The following is a 14,934-nucleotide window of genomic DNA, read 5'->3' on the forward strand; positions in this document are numbered from 1 at the left end:
GCCATCAGCCCAGAGCCCGACGCGGGGCTCGAACTCACGGACCGCGAGATCGTGACCTGGCTGAAGTCGGACGCTTAACCGACTGCGCCACCCAGGCGCCCCTTTTGTTTGTTTTTTAGAGAGAGACTGGGCAGTGGAGTGGCAGAGAGAGGGGGTGGGGTGGGGTGGGGGGGAGAATCCTAAGCAGGCTCTTTGTTGTCAGTGCAGAGCCCAGTGTGGGGCCCGATCCCACAAACGTGAGATCATGAACTGATCAGGAGTCAGACACTTCACCAACTGAGCCATCCACGTACCCCAGATACTTGCTTTTTGATGTATCTTTAAATTGACTGATCCTTTACAAGCATACCTCATTTTATTGCACTTTGCAGGTGCTGTGTTTTACACACTGAAGGTCTGTGGCAGCCCTGTGTTGAACAAGTGTATTGGCACCATTTTCCAATGGCATCTGTTCACTTTGTGTCTCTGGGTCATATTTTGGTAATTCTTAAAGTATTTCAAACTTTTTCGTTATATTATTATGTTTGTTATGGTGACCTTGAATCAGTGAGCTTTGATGTTACTATCATAATTGTTCCGGGGTGCCATAGACTGTACTCAGGGAAGACAGTGAACTTAGTTGGTAAATGTTGTGTGTGTTCTGACTGCTTCACCTCTCTCCCTTTCTGCGGGCCTCCCTATTCACCAAGACACAAAAGAAATGAAGTTTTAACCCTACAGTGGCCTCTCAGTGTTCCAGTAAAAGGAAGCGTCACCTGTCTCTTACTTTAAATCAAAAGCTAGAAATGATTAAGCTTAGTGAGGAAAACATGTTGAAAACTGAGATAGGCTGAAAGCTAGGTGTATTCCACCAAACAGCCAAGTTGTGAATGCAAAGGCAGAGTCCTTGAAGGAAATTAAAAGTGCAACTCCAGTGGAGAATGAGAAGAAAGCCAAACACCCTTATTGCTGATACAGAGGAAGTTTTAGTGGTATGAATATTATGTCAAGCCAGCCACAATATTCCCTTAAGTCAGAGCCTAATCCAGAGCAAGACCCTAACTCTCTTCAATTCTGTGAAGGCTGAGAGAGGTGAGGAAGCTGCAGAAGAAAAGTTTGAGGCTGGCAGAGGTTCATGAGGTTTAAGGAAATAAGCCGTCTCTACAAAAGTACAAGGTGAAGCAGCAGGTACTGGTGTAGAAGCTGCAGCAGTTGATCCAGAAGATGTAGCGAAGCTAATGAAGGTGGCCACACCAAACAACCGATTTTCAGTGTAGATGAGACAGCTTTCTATTGAATGAGAATGCCATCTAGGAATTTTATAGCTAGAGAGAAGTCAGTGCCTGGTTTCAAAGCTTCAAAGCACAGCCTGACTACCTTATTGGGGGCTAACACAGCCGGTGACTTTAAGTTGAAACCAGTGTTCGTTGACCATTCTGAAAATTCTAGGGCCGTTAAGAATTATGCTGAATCTGCCTGTGCTCTAGAAATGGAACAACAAAGCTTGGATGGCAGCACATCTGTTTACAGCATGGTTTACTGAATATTTTAAGCCCACTGCTGAGACCTACTGCTCAGGAAAAAAAACCTTTCAAAATATTACTGCTCATTGACAATGCGCCTGGTCACCCAGGAGCTCTGATGGAGATGTACAATGAGATTAATGTTGTTTTCATGTCTGCGACCACAACATCCATTTTTAGCTCATGGATCAAAGAATATTTTTTTACTTCTAAGTCTGATTATTTAAGAAATACGTTTTGGGGCACCTTGGTGACTCAGTCGGTTAAGCGTCTTGTCTCTTTCTGCTCAGGTCATGATCTCTGGGTTCGTGAGATTGAGCCCTGTGTTGGGCTCTGTGCTGATGGTGTGGAGCCTCCTTGGGATACAGAATGTTTTAAATGTTTTTGTGATGTATAATTCTGTTTTCTCCTAAAGAGTATTGATTCTTTCTTGTTCTAGCAGGCTGGCTGGACTTAAATTCCAAACTCTGTTTCTCCTGCATTGGGCAGTACACCTGATACCTTGCTCAGTTCTTTCATCCATTTTAGCTGTTGCTCTTTTGGGAGACCTCTGGAGTCTCCTGTGTTGTGTGTTCAGGGCTCAGCTAAGGATTGTGGCGGAGTTTACATATATTAACATATCTAGGATTTTCTTCCTCACTTTCTAATTGCTCTACTAGCCCCAGACTTCATTAGTTGTTGCCAAGAGCCAGTGAATGACTTTCCTCTAGTTTGACCTACTCTACGCTATGCAGGCTTGTATCTGCCCGTAGGCAAGCAGCAATATAAAGGCAAATCTCAGTTCTCCTATTTCAAGGATTGGCTTCTCTTTTTTGTCTTTTGGTTGCTATCCAGTGCTTCTCTAATTGCTTTAATTTTTTTTTAATGTTTTTATTTGAATTACAGTTAGTTAACATACAGTGTAATATTAGTGTTACGTATACAATATAGTGATTCAACACTTCTATACAACACGGGGTGCTCATCACAAGTGCAGTCCTTAATCCCGATAACCTATTTAACCTATCCAGTGCTTTTCAATAGTGGTTTTTACATTTTGGCCAGAGTTTATAATTGTTGTTTGTGGGAAGGTTAGTCCAGTATAAGCTATTTCACCTTTCTGTGTGTCTTTCACGCTTTCATTTTTTTTAAGACTTTTTTTAAGATCAGTTTTAGGTTTACAATAAAATTGAGGGGAAGGTATAGAGATTTCCCATATGCCTCCTGCCTTCACATGCTCATAGCTCCCCTGTTATCAGCATTACTCACCATAGTGGTACATGTTTTCACCAAGGATAAACTTGCACTGACATATCATAACCACCCTAAGAGTTCACTTTTCGTGGTATACACTGTATGGGTTTGAACCAATGTATAAGGACATGATGTACAATAGACAGTATTTTCACTGCCTAAAAATCCTCTCTGATCTGCCTATCTCAACCCCCACCCCTGCAACCATCGATCTTTTGTTGTCTCCATAGTTTTGCTTTTTCTAGAATGTTATATAGTTGAGATCATACGGTACGTGATTGGTTTCTTTCACTTGGCAATATACATTTAAGATTCCTTCATGCCTTTTCATGGCTTGATAGCTCATTTATATGTGTGTGTGTGTGTGTGTGTGTGTGTGTGTGTGTGTGTGTGTGTATGTATATCATGGGTGTATATATATGTGTGTGTATATATGTGTGTGTATATATATATTGTTTATTTTGAGAGAGAGCACGTGCATGCAAGGTAAGGGCAGAGAGAGGAGAGAGAGAGAATCCCTGACACAGGGCTTGATCCCGTGAACCGTGAGTTCGTGACCTGAGCCAAAATCAAGAATTGGGTGCTCAACCGGCAGCCACCCAGTTGCCCCTCCTGTTTTATTTTTAATTGATTGATATTCTTTCTTTCAACTTTGGTTTTTAAGTTGTACATTCTGTTTTTACTTTACTAATTGTTACCTTTAAATTTTCAATAATGTTTAATCTTAAAACGTCTAAAATTAATCACCTATCTTTATCCTGTACCTGAACATAACAACCTTAAAATGCTTTAACTTTAGCTACCTTTTTTCTTACACAGTATTGCTTTCTGGTTTTTCGTTTATTTAACAAATGATGATTGAACTCTTATGTGCTAGGTATTATTCCAGATGTTATAGTAAAATCATTAAACAGAATTTCTACCCTCATGAAGTTTGTGACACAAGTAATAAATTAATCAATATATATTTTGCTGTAAATTAGTGTTTGGTGTTAGAATGGAAAGTAGAGCCTAAATGTCCATCAACTGATGAATGGATAAAGAAATTGTGGTTTATATACACAATGGAGTACTACAGGGCAATGAGAAAGAACGAAATATGACCCTTTGTAGCAACGTGGATGGAACTGGAGAGTGTTATGCTAAGTGAAATAAGCCATACAGAGAAAGACAGATATCATATGTTTTCACTCTTATGTGGATCCTGAGAAACTTAACAGAAACCCATGGGGGAGGGGAAGGGAAAAAAAAAAAAGGTTAGAGTGGGAGAGAGCCAAAGCATAAGAGACTCTTAAAAACTGAGAACAAACTGAGGGTTGATGGGGGGTGGAAGGGAGAGGGGAGTGGGTGATGGGTATTGAGGAGGGCACCTTTTGGGATGAGCACGGGGTGTTGTATGGAAACCAATTTGACAATAAATTTCATATATTGAAAAAAAAAAGAATGGAAAGTAAAACATTAGAAAAGGATAAAGAATGACATTGGAGCAGAAATGTTTTATCGCATATTCCTTTCTGCTGTCTTCAGACATTTTATAAGATTTTTAGGGCTCAGGTGTGAAAAAGTAATTATCATGCTGGAGGAGCTTGCAGGCTAATGAGAGAGTCCCAGGAAGAAGACACAGATACGGGACCCACTGGCACACCAGGGGTGAATCTTTACACTTGGCAAATTTCCCAAGGAGGGTGTGTAGAGTGACAGTCAGCCTGGGGACAGATCCAAGGCAGAGTGGGAGGAACTAGTAAAGAAGACTGCAGAGGATGATCAGAAAAGGAGGAGAACAAGGAATGACCCCGGGAGACAAGAAAAGAAGATGTTTTAGATATTACGAATGATTCGGAGAAAGAGACCTGTTTTGGTAGTTAGAATACTAGAGTAACTTGATCAAACTGTTTCACTGAAGCGAAGTCAGACCACACTGGGTTGAGGAGTTGAGAAATTAGAGAATAAAGACAACGTGCACAGAGATGATAATCTGGGGGAGGAGGGCAGATTATGGAGCCCAGGGCTATGGTTGGTGTTTGGGCAGAAATACAAACACCTTTGGAGACTTTGGGGACTTCATAGCCAGAAAATAGGATGAGCCCCTGGCCTGGAGGAAGTTCCTGCCGGATCCTTCCCAGAAACTACTTCCCACTATCTGAGGGGTTTGTCGTTGTTGATGGTGGCCGTGTTCTATTTCCTAGTATCTTGAGTTCATGGTTGGAGGAAAGGTGTACATTTTCTGAAACTGCAGTGTTCTGAGGTAATGACTTGGCATTTGTATAAAAGGGATAAAAACATGGGAACACTATGGTCAACATTGCTCTTCGAAGCTTGCTAATCTGTAAAATCTGTTGCAAATATGTAAAAGCATTTTATAAACCGTGAAGTGCCACGCAGACTTACCTTGTTCTCTCTCCTCCATGAACTGCAAGCTCATTGAGGACGGGCACTGAGCCTTTTTCATATTCATATGCATCAGACTACTTATGTGCCTTGCACTTATTTGATATTCAAGTTTGAATGAATTAGGGATATGTGAGTCTGTGGTAGATTAAATAATGCTGTGTCTAAGATGAGCATGTTATACACCAAGTTCTGTTTTGTAGCTATTAAATTTATGCTGAAATTCTGCTTCTTTGCAATCTCCTGTAAAAGTAGACTCCTTAATTTGGACCCTTCACTGATTGGCATCTTGTTTTTTTCTTTATAGCATACATACCTGTGTAAATCAATAACTGTAGGTTGTGGCGTGGTGTATTGGGATGCTTTCAACTGTAGTAGCAGAGTACCCGGTTAAACAATGAGGGTTTTATCATCTCAGGTAACAGTAAGTCCAGACATAGATTTCAGGATTGGTCTGTTCAGTGGCTCTGTGATATTGTCAGGTTCCTATGTGCTTTCCATATTTTAACTTTGTCACCCTAAACATGTTGATGTTGGCTTCCCTCATGAGTCAAGATGGCCGCTATAAATACACTTCTAAATATACTATACACACAATATCCAAAGGTAGAAAAGTATAGTTTCTCCTTCAACATCTTTGAGAGAGGATAACTTTTCCTGAATGCACCCAACAGATTTCCTCTCAGGTGCTCTTGGTTGGGATTTGGTCACTTGCACCAGCAAGAGGAATAGAACAGCCATGGCTGGCTTGAATGAAACGAAAATACAAGAATAGGTAGTCTCGCAGAGAATGATCAGTTGAATTCAGTTGGTAGTCTAATGCAGTGAAAAACATGGTGGGTTGGGGTGGAATGAGGAATAAACAGGACCTGCTCCAGGCGCTATTTGTCTTTGGACTTCCCACCTGGAAAGTTAATATCCTGTTAGATTTCTAAGAGGAGGAATGACTCTTTTATAGTCTTTCCACTGAGCTTGAGGTTGGATCTCAGTGATATTTTATTCATTGACTCACTCATGCACTAGACATTAACTAAATACCTACTATGTGCAAGGTTTGGAGAAATACCTATTATGTGCCTGTGCTCAGCATTGGGGACGTAGCTGAATAAGACATGGTTTTTGCCCTCAGATGCGGCTGACCTAAAGTCAGTGGAATAGCGTGGCTGAAGTAATAAGGGGGGAGGATAGAGTTATTCTGTAATAATCTGATTTTAGGAAATTTATTTTTCAACAGGACATGTGGGACATGTGGATTTGGGATATGAATTCATTTGAAAAACCACTTTGGGGTAAGTTGATAGCTGGGAGTGAATGACTTCAGGGTTTCACTTCCCTTACCTTGGGGTTTGCTTTTACAGCTATGTAGGTTTCACATTTATGTTGATTGGACTTTATGCCTCATATATACATAAGTTAATGGTTTGTACTAAAATCCAAGTTTAGTTATTTCAGAGATGTAACCATCAAGCATAGTCCTGGTACTAATTAGTGCATTCATATTTCATTAGGGAGGTCATTTTGAAGACTAGATGAATGTAAAGTTTAGAAATAAAAAGGTTCTTATTATTTAGGTTTAACCTGCTTGAGCTCACCCAATAATCGTGTCAAGTGGGCTGGAAATCACTCATAGAATCAGTGTTGAAGATTCAGGGTTGAGAGTGCTTAGGTTGTTCAGTCGGTTAAGCATGAGACTCTTGATTTCAGCTCAGGTCATGATCTTGTGGGTCATGGGTTTAAGCCCCGCATCAGGCTCTGCACTGAGAGTGCAGAGTCTGCTTGGGATTCTCTCCTCTCCCCCTTTCTCTCTGCCCCTCCCCAGTCACATAACACTCACGAATAACACTCACGAGGCGTGCACGTGTGCTCTCTCAAAATAAATAAACAAAAAAAGATTCAGGGTTAAAGTTTATCTCTGAGCTTTGCAGTACTGTGGCCATTTGAATAATCATTATATCAGTACAAATATAAAAGCTTCCTGATTTTTTGTTTTATCTAAGAAGGTGCCTCTAGAAATACTATTCAATATTTACTGAGCGTGTACTATAATATTCAAGTGTTGTACATGACCTCATTTAATTTAGTGAAATGGAATTATAAGGTGGGCATGTTTTTCTCAGAGGAATAAATAGCTCCTGGTTTATGCAAATAAAGAATAACATTGCTAGGATTGTTTGTTTTATTTATTTGCTTATTTCATTTATTTATTTATTGAGAGGGAGAGAGAGAGTGAGCATGAGCAGGGGAGGGGCCTGATGTGGGGGCTCGAACTCAGGAACCCTGAGATCATGGCTTGAGGCAAAATCACCAGTTGGCCACGAAATGACTGATCCACCCAGGAGCCCCTGCTAGGATTGTTTAACTAGTAAGTGTTGGAATTGAAATTTGAACCCAAATTTGAGTTTTAGCATTTGGCCTAATAGACACTTCTTTTTTCATATGCTGATTGTGTTGCGGGTTCCCAAGGCCTTCCCCAGGTTTAGTGATTGGCTAGGAGGACTCATAGGATTCAGCATATAGTTACAATAACAGCTAACATTACAGTGAAAGGATACAGAGCAGTATTGGCAAAGGGAAAAAGTACATAGGGTGAAGTCTGGAGGAAACAAGGCACAAGCCTTGAAGAACCTCTCCCAGTGGAGTCACATAAGCTATGCTCCAGTAATAAATTGTGACAACATATGTGAAGTGTTATCAGTTGGGGAAACTCATTAGACTCAATGTCACTCTATTTATTCTGGGCTGGTCATGGAGGCACCCTCTGCCTAGCATGTACCAAAATTTCAGTCTCCCAGAAGAAAATCAGGTGTTTTGCACAAACCATATTGTTTGTACAAACAGACACAGTTAGACACTTATCACTTGAGCTAAGTGTTTTAACAGTATAGGGAACTGTTTGTCATTCAAATTCCCAGTTGCCAACCAAGGGCCAACTTTGCAAGCCAGCCTTTCTAAGGATAAGAATCTTACGCCTGCTTTGTTAACTTTTCTCCTGTACATTGATTTATTCATTTAAGTAGATTGTGATTATGATCATTTAGCTTCTGAAAAATAATGAGAGAAGTGGGTATTGTGTCAAACCAAATGCTTTAATGGTGTTTGTTTTGTGTGTGTGTGTGTGGGGGGGGGTGTCCCATGAATGACTGTCCATTAGTTTGGTTTGCTAGAAGGACTCCCCCAATATAACGTTGTCCTCATGGCTAAGGTTTATTATAGCAAAGGATACAGTACAGGAACAGCAGGAAAAAGATACATACAGGTGAATGCCAGGAAGATCAGGCACAAACGTCCATGTCTTTCCTCTGTGAGGATCCCAAGGACATGACTTTCTGTGGCCAGCCCTGGTAACTAAAATTTAGGACCCGACCAGACACCAGGTGCACATCATAAATCTTGGTGATTACTTTAAACAATGCTGACAGCCTGATACATCCTGACCCATTGCCTTTAACATCCTTACCCAGTGACTGTGAACATTCCAGGAGTTTAGTTCTCAGAGTTTGGCCAGGGGTCATTGCCATGGCTCCAGGAATGCCCCAGAGATTAGCATGGACTGAGTGAAACAGACCTGCTGTGTTAACTCTTTCCTCACAGTATCCTATGTGGAATAATGTTGCATTTGTTGAATGTACCGTTTAAATGCTGATATATTCTTCCGTACATGATATTCTAAACTTAGAAAAAACAATTGATAGTAAATAGTTGCTAAATTTCACTTCTTTAGAATTCTTTTCATTTCTTCTAGATTCTTTTCTTTTAAGGATTTATAATAATGGTGACTTCTGGATTTACCATTTTTGTTTACAACTATTTGTGCCATATATGTTATATTAAATAATAGTACAGAAGGGTGCCTGGGCGCTCAGTCAGTTGAGCATCCAACTTCAGTTCATGGGTCGTGAGTTGAAGCCCCACGTCGGGCTCCCTATCATCAGTGCCAAGCCCTCTTCAGATATCTGTCCCCCTCTCTCTTTGCCCCTCCCCTGCTTACGCTCTCTCAAAAATAAATGAATATTTATTTAAAAAAAAAAGATGGTACAGAAATATGAACTTTAAACAGTTCAATTTAGATATTACAAAATTAACCTTTGCTGTATGAAGATCTTCCTTGTGAACATGGTAAGGTCTCTTTAATGGAATTTGCAGGTGCACAGAAAAACCATTTTTGCTGGAAAAGAATAACCCATACTTTAAAAACTGGCTGATTGCAGGATTTGAAACCAATCCGTTACTTAATCTATTGCTATTTGAAACCTGTTTTGTGTTATGCAAAAAAGACAAAATGGATGGGAAAAGTTCCATGCTTGAAAGTGAGAGGTTCTGAGTTAACTAAATGAAATAGGTTTCTTTATTGCAGAACTTCATAGAACCTTTAGGGCAGTCAGTAGTAGACAGTATGAATCTCCCAGGGCGTATAGAGTATATAACATTTTCCTAACTTATTTGACCATGGAATTTCTTTAGTGACAACTTGCAGGTATGAGTCGTGCAGTAACAGTAAGAAAAGTAAGAAGCCATTAAACGGTTTTAGGTAAAGGAAAGACAGAAACAAAACAACTACAGAAAAAAAATTAAAGAAAACCTTGTTGCAGAAAAGTTTAGTATCTTGCACTGCCTTCTGATAAAACCTGTTCAGGAACTTCCCTATCTGTCTGTCTTTTTCCTGTCAGGTTTCCTGAGTTGATGTTTGTCTTTTGTGATGTGAATGGCGTGTCTCTTAGATTGGTGTTTGACAGCATGATAAGTTTCCAGGGTGTGATTTGTTTCAAGCTAGTACCATCTGCAGTACCTGACATGGTGTCAAGAACATGGTTGGCCAAGACTCAGTAAGTATCAGAGAGTATAGAATTGACTCTAAAATACCGAAACTTTTTTTTTTTTTAAGGAACAACAGTATAGTAGACATAAAAGTTGGACGCTATACATTTATTTTAATAATGATGTCATTTTATAAGACATTTTTGGGTTTTTCTTTTCTTTTTTTCTTCTTTTTTTAATGTTTATTTATTATTGAGAGACACAGAGAGACACAGCATGGGCATGGGAGGGGCAGAGAGAGGAGGAGACACAGAATCCGAAGCTCCAGGCTCCGAGCTGTCAGTACAGAGCCCGACGCCGGGCTCGAACTCACAAACCGCGAGATGATGACCTGAGCCAAAGTTGGACACTGAACTGACTGAGCCACCCAGGCGCCCCTGAAATTTTTATTTTAAATGGCTCTTAAGTTGAACTCCTTATCACCAACTTCTTTTTTATGACTTGTGTCATTATTTATTTACTATTATTTTTAAAAATTATATCCAAGTTAGTTAGTGTATAGTGCCATAATGTTTTCAGTAGATTCTAGTGATTCGTCCCTTATGTATAACACCCAGTGTCTATCCCAACAAGTGTCTTCCTTAATGCCTTTACCCATTTAGCCCGTCCTTCCACCCACAGCCCTTCCAGCAACCCTCAGTTTGTTCTCTGTGTTTAAGAGTCTCCTATGTTTTGTCCTCCTCCCTGTTGTTATATTATTTTTGCTTCCCTTCCCTTATGTTCATCTGTTTTGTATCTTTAATTCCTCATATGAGTGACATCATATGATTGTGTTTCTCTGACTCATTTCGCTTAGCATAGTACTCTCGTTCTATCCACGTTGTTACAAATGATGAGATTTCATTCTTTTTGATTGCTGAGTAACACTCCATTGTATGTATATACCACATCTTGTTTATCCATTCATCAGTTAATGGACATTTGGGCTCTTTCCATGATTTGACTATTGTTGATAGCACTGCTATAACAGTGCCCCTTTGAAACAGCACACCTATATCCCTTGGATAAATACCTGGTAGTACAATTGCTGGGTTGTGGGGTAGTTCTGTTTTTATGACTTGTATCATTTTTAATTTGTTTTCTCAGAACAGTAGAATTGATCCACCGTAGACATGTAAATTCTTTTAACTACTAGATTTTTTTTTCAGTATGTGGAATGTTTTTTTTTGTTCATGGGAGTTAAATGGTTGTCATAGCTAAGGAAGGCCAGTGGGTCAAGGGTAGCCAAGGCCCTCCTTAAGAAGTGGTAAAAGGTGAGAAGGCTTCTTTAGCATCTATTAAGAATTATTATAAAGCTGTAATAAGTAAGACAGCAATGTGGTGTAGGGGTAGACGAACCAGTGGAACAGAACGTAGAAACCTGGAAATCAGGTTTATGACAAAGTTTGCATTGCACACCTTTAGTAAGGGGATGAACTTTCCATACATTGTACTGGGACAGTTGGTTATCCACAGGGCAGAAAGTGACATTGAATCTCTACTTAAACCTGAAAGGTAAAACTTAAAAATTTTTAGACATTAGAACAGTATCTTTAATGATCTCTAGATAGAGAAGAATTTCTTAAGACATAGAAAATGTGAACCACAAAAGACACCTCTTATTAAGAAGATAAGGTATAAACTGGGAAAATATTCTCGCAGTGAGTGTAATCGACACAAGATTAGAATCCAGACTGCAACAAACATCTTTACAGACTAACAGAAAAAAGAAAACAACCCAGGGGTGCCCAACTCTTTATCTCAGCTCAAGTCTTGATCTCCAGATTGTGAGTTCGAGCCCCATGTTGTGCTCTGCTGGGCATGGAGCCTACTTTAAAAAAAAAAAAAAAAAAAAAAAAAAAAGACAAAACAACCCACTGAATGGAATAGTGGACTAGACTTCGTAGGCACATTAGAGAAGAGGAAATGGAATGACCAGTGGAAATGGAATGACCAGTAATGGCAGAGACCGTGGGGAGATGCAACTACATTAAGATACCAACTACACGCACCAGATTGTCAAAAAATAAGAAAGTCTGACATCAGTAAGTGTTGCCAGGGATATAACACATCCGGAGCTCTCATTTTGCTTACTATTTTGCTTCAACCACCTGGGAAAACAAATTGGTCATATTTAGTCATATTGAAAATATGCGTACCCTATGACCTAATACCCTTATGTATGGACTCTAGATCAGGGATTGATGACAACTCATGAGTTAAAAATGGTTTTTAACATTTCTAAATGATGAAAAAAAATTGTGTAATTTGTAATGTGAAGATTATATAAAATTCAAATTTCAGTCACCATAAATAAAGTTCTGTTGGAATACTATCATGCTTACTTATTTATATATCATTATGGCTGCTTTTGTGGTGTGGCACCAGAGTTGAATGGTTACACCAGAGATCTTCTGTCTAGTAAAGCCTAAAATGCTTACCACCTTACTCTTTGCAGAAGTGGTTTAGGACCCCCTGCCCTAAATAAATACTTGTGTGTGTGTGTGTGTGTGTGTGTGTGTGCGCGCGCGCGTGTGTGTGCGCGCGCCAGGAAACATGTTTAGGAATGTTCATAACAGTACTGTTTTTGATAATAGAAACCTAGAAAGAATCACATGTTCGTTAAATATCGAATGGATAAGCCGTGGTATGCTAAGCCAGTGGAGTACTGTTCAGTAGTGTAATGGACTGTAATCATATGCAACATATGGATGGGTCTCAGAACTCAGTATTTAAAAAAAAACTCAAGTCTCAAATTTTTCCATGTATAAGCAGCTCAGAAACAGACAAATGTAAAAAGGCATTGCTAAGGATACCTGCGAGGTAAAACTATCAGGAAAAGAGAGAATGGTAAGTTTGGAATAGAGGTTGCCTTGGAGGAGCTGGGGAATAGATAGTATTAGAGAGGGAACTTTAAAGATCATGCTCTTCTTCCTTTTTAAAGTCTCATTTTAAGTGTTTTTATTTTTGAGAGAGAGAGAGAGAGAGAGAGCGAGTGAGCGAGAGCGCGCGCGCGTGCACACACGAGCGGAGAAGGGGCAGAGAGAGAGGGAGACAGAATCCCAAGCAGGCTCTGAGCTGTTAGTGCAGAGTCCAGTGCGGGGCTCAAACTCACGAACTGTGAGATACGACTTGAGCTGAAATCGAGAATGACACTTAATTGACTGAGCCACCTAGGCTCCCCAGATTATGTTCTTATTCTTAAACTGGGTGGTGGGTATACATGTGTGTTGTATTGTGATACTTTATTTCAGTGCTGTGTTTTATACATACTTTTGATATTTGATAAGTTTTTGTGATTTGGAGCATTAAAAGGTATCTTTTCAAATAGTGTAATTTGCCTCATAATGTACAGTTATTTATAACTACCAGAAGGGAACCTCATCAGTGGGCCAGAACCTGCTTGATTTCACCTATAGGTCACTTCCTCTCGCCACACCGCCCGCCCGCGCCCCCCCCCCCCCCCCCCCCACCGCCAACATCCCAGGTGTTCTGGTTGTGTCAGGAACCGATTTCAAACTCTTAAGCAGAAAAGGTGATTAGTAGAAGGATTGCTGATGTTTCTAGAAGCCAAGGAAGAGTCAGGGACTTGGTCTCCATCAGGACCCTCTGCCTCTTGTTCTGTATGCCTCTGCTTGGGCTCATTCTCTTGGGCTACAGGTGGGCTTTCTCCATGTGTTGGGCATTGTGGTTGACTGCAGAACTACATGCATAGCCTCAAGCTCTGTGACTTAAGAAGCCAAGGGAAGAGATCTTGTGGTTGGCCTGGCCAGATCATTTGACTGTGGCCAAGGGGCTGGGTCTATTACCAGAAGAAACCTTTGGGAGAAGGCAAGGAGAGCAAGGGTCAGAATCATGAACCTGGAAGCCCTCTCAGTTTGCATTTATTTTATGTCTGTTCTTTAAGTGTAAATCAGTATGTGGCATTCAACATAGCTTGGTGAATATCAAGGCTATTTTGAAATGACAAGACATTTGTTATTGCCTAGGACTTGATATTCAGTGGTTGGGTGGGGAGGGGTGTTAGAAATGTCTGTTGTGCGTATTACTCAAAATCAAAATATAGCATTACCACAGAGATCTCTCTTGCTATCCCTTTATAGTCATACCCATTTCTTTCTTTTCCCCCTAATAAGGACATTTAAAGATATTAAAATGTTTGAGTCAAAATAGACATTATGAACTTGCTTTAAGACATTTGTTATATTCCAAATGACTGGGAGGACACTTGGCCCATTGGTGGCATTGTTTAACTGGGATTAGTAGTGTTTAGGTGGTTTGTATCTTTTACTTTTTTGTGTTTGCCAAATTCCTTGCATTGAGCATATATTAATTTATAATTAGGAAAAATATTAACTTTTAAAGGTATTGCTATAGGTTAAGTCAGTTTATTACCTTGGAAACTGAGATTCCATTCAGGATACTAGTAAATTTTATAGGAGTCTATACCGTGAGAACCCCAAATGATAAACTTGTTCCCCAACCTGTAAACTTGTTAACACCTGGGAAACAGAGAAAGAGAATATCCAAATTCGTATGGAATGTGGACATCATTTTATACAGAATTCTTAGACTAGTTCTTAACTAGTCTTTGTTCAATACTCAGAATGAGAGTATGCTAATACCTAAAAATTGGTTTGCATTTTTGTCTGGTGAATGAGCCTTCTCAGTGCCAAATTTTAGTCAGTAATCACTTGACAACTCAAAGACAGTGGGAGAAATGTTGGCCTAAACACTGCTTCCCATAAAATTAAAAACTAAAGAACCAGAGGCCATACTTACCTGAGGCAGTAGGTAATAGGCCAGAATAGCTGCTCTTTGTTTTGACAACTTTGGCTTCAGTTATTATCTATTCACAGATTTACTTTTGTTACTGGTATAAGGTAGGATCTAAATTTATTTTTTACCATATGGAAAGCCATTTGTCCCTGTACCAGTTTTCTACTCTGATTTGTAGTAGCACCTGTCCAGTTTTCCACACGTGTACAGGTTTGTTTTGGAGAACCACATGGTTTTG

The 14,934-nt window shown here is 39.8% G+C and overlaps 1 protein-coding gene across 2 annotated transcripts in view; it reads left to right on the top strand.

Annotated features, from left to right (window-relative positions):
* The first annotated feature begins 6,280 nt into the window (after positions 1-6,280).
* GALNT1 (polypeptide N-acetylgalactosaminyltransferase 1) overlaps positions 6,281-14,934 on the top strand; it is an 80,245-nt gene continuing 71,591 nt past the window's right edge. For both annotated transcript variants that reach the window (XM_003995137.6, XM_045042083.1), the window contains exon 1: positions 6,281-6,412. The gene's annotated coding sequence lies outside the window, so the exon portion shown is untranslated. The remainder of the gene's footprint in view (positions 6,413-14,934) is intronic.

The sequence above is a fragment of the Felis catus genome, chromosome D3 (genome assembly GCF_018350175.1).
Source record: "Felis catus isolate Fca126 chromosome D3, F.catus_Fca126_mat1.0, whole genome shotgun sequence".
Lineage (NCBI taxonomy): Eukaryota > Metazoa > Chordata > Mammalia > Carnivora > Felidae > Felis > Felis catus.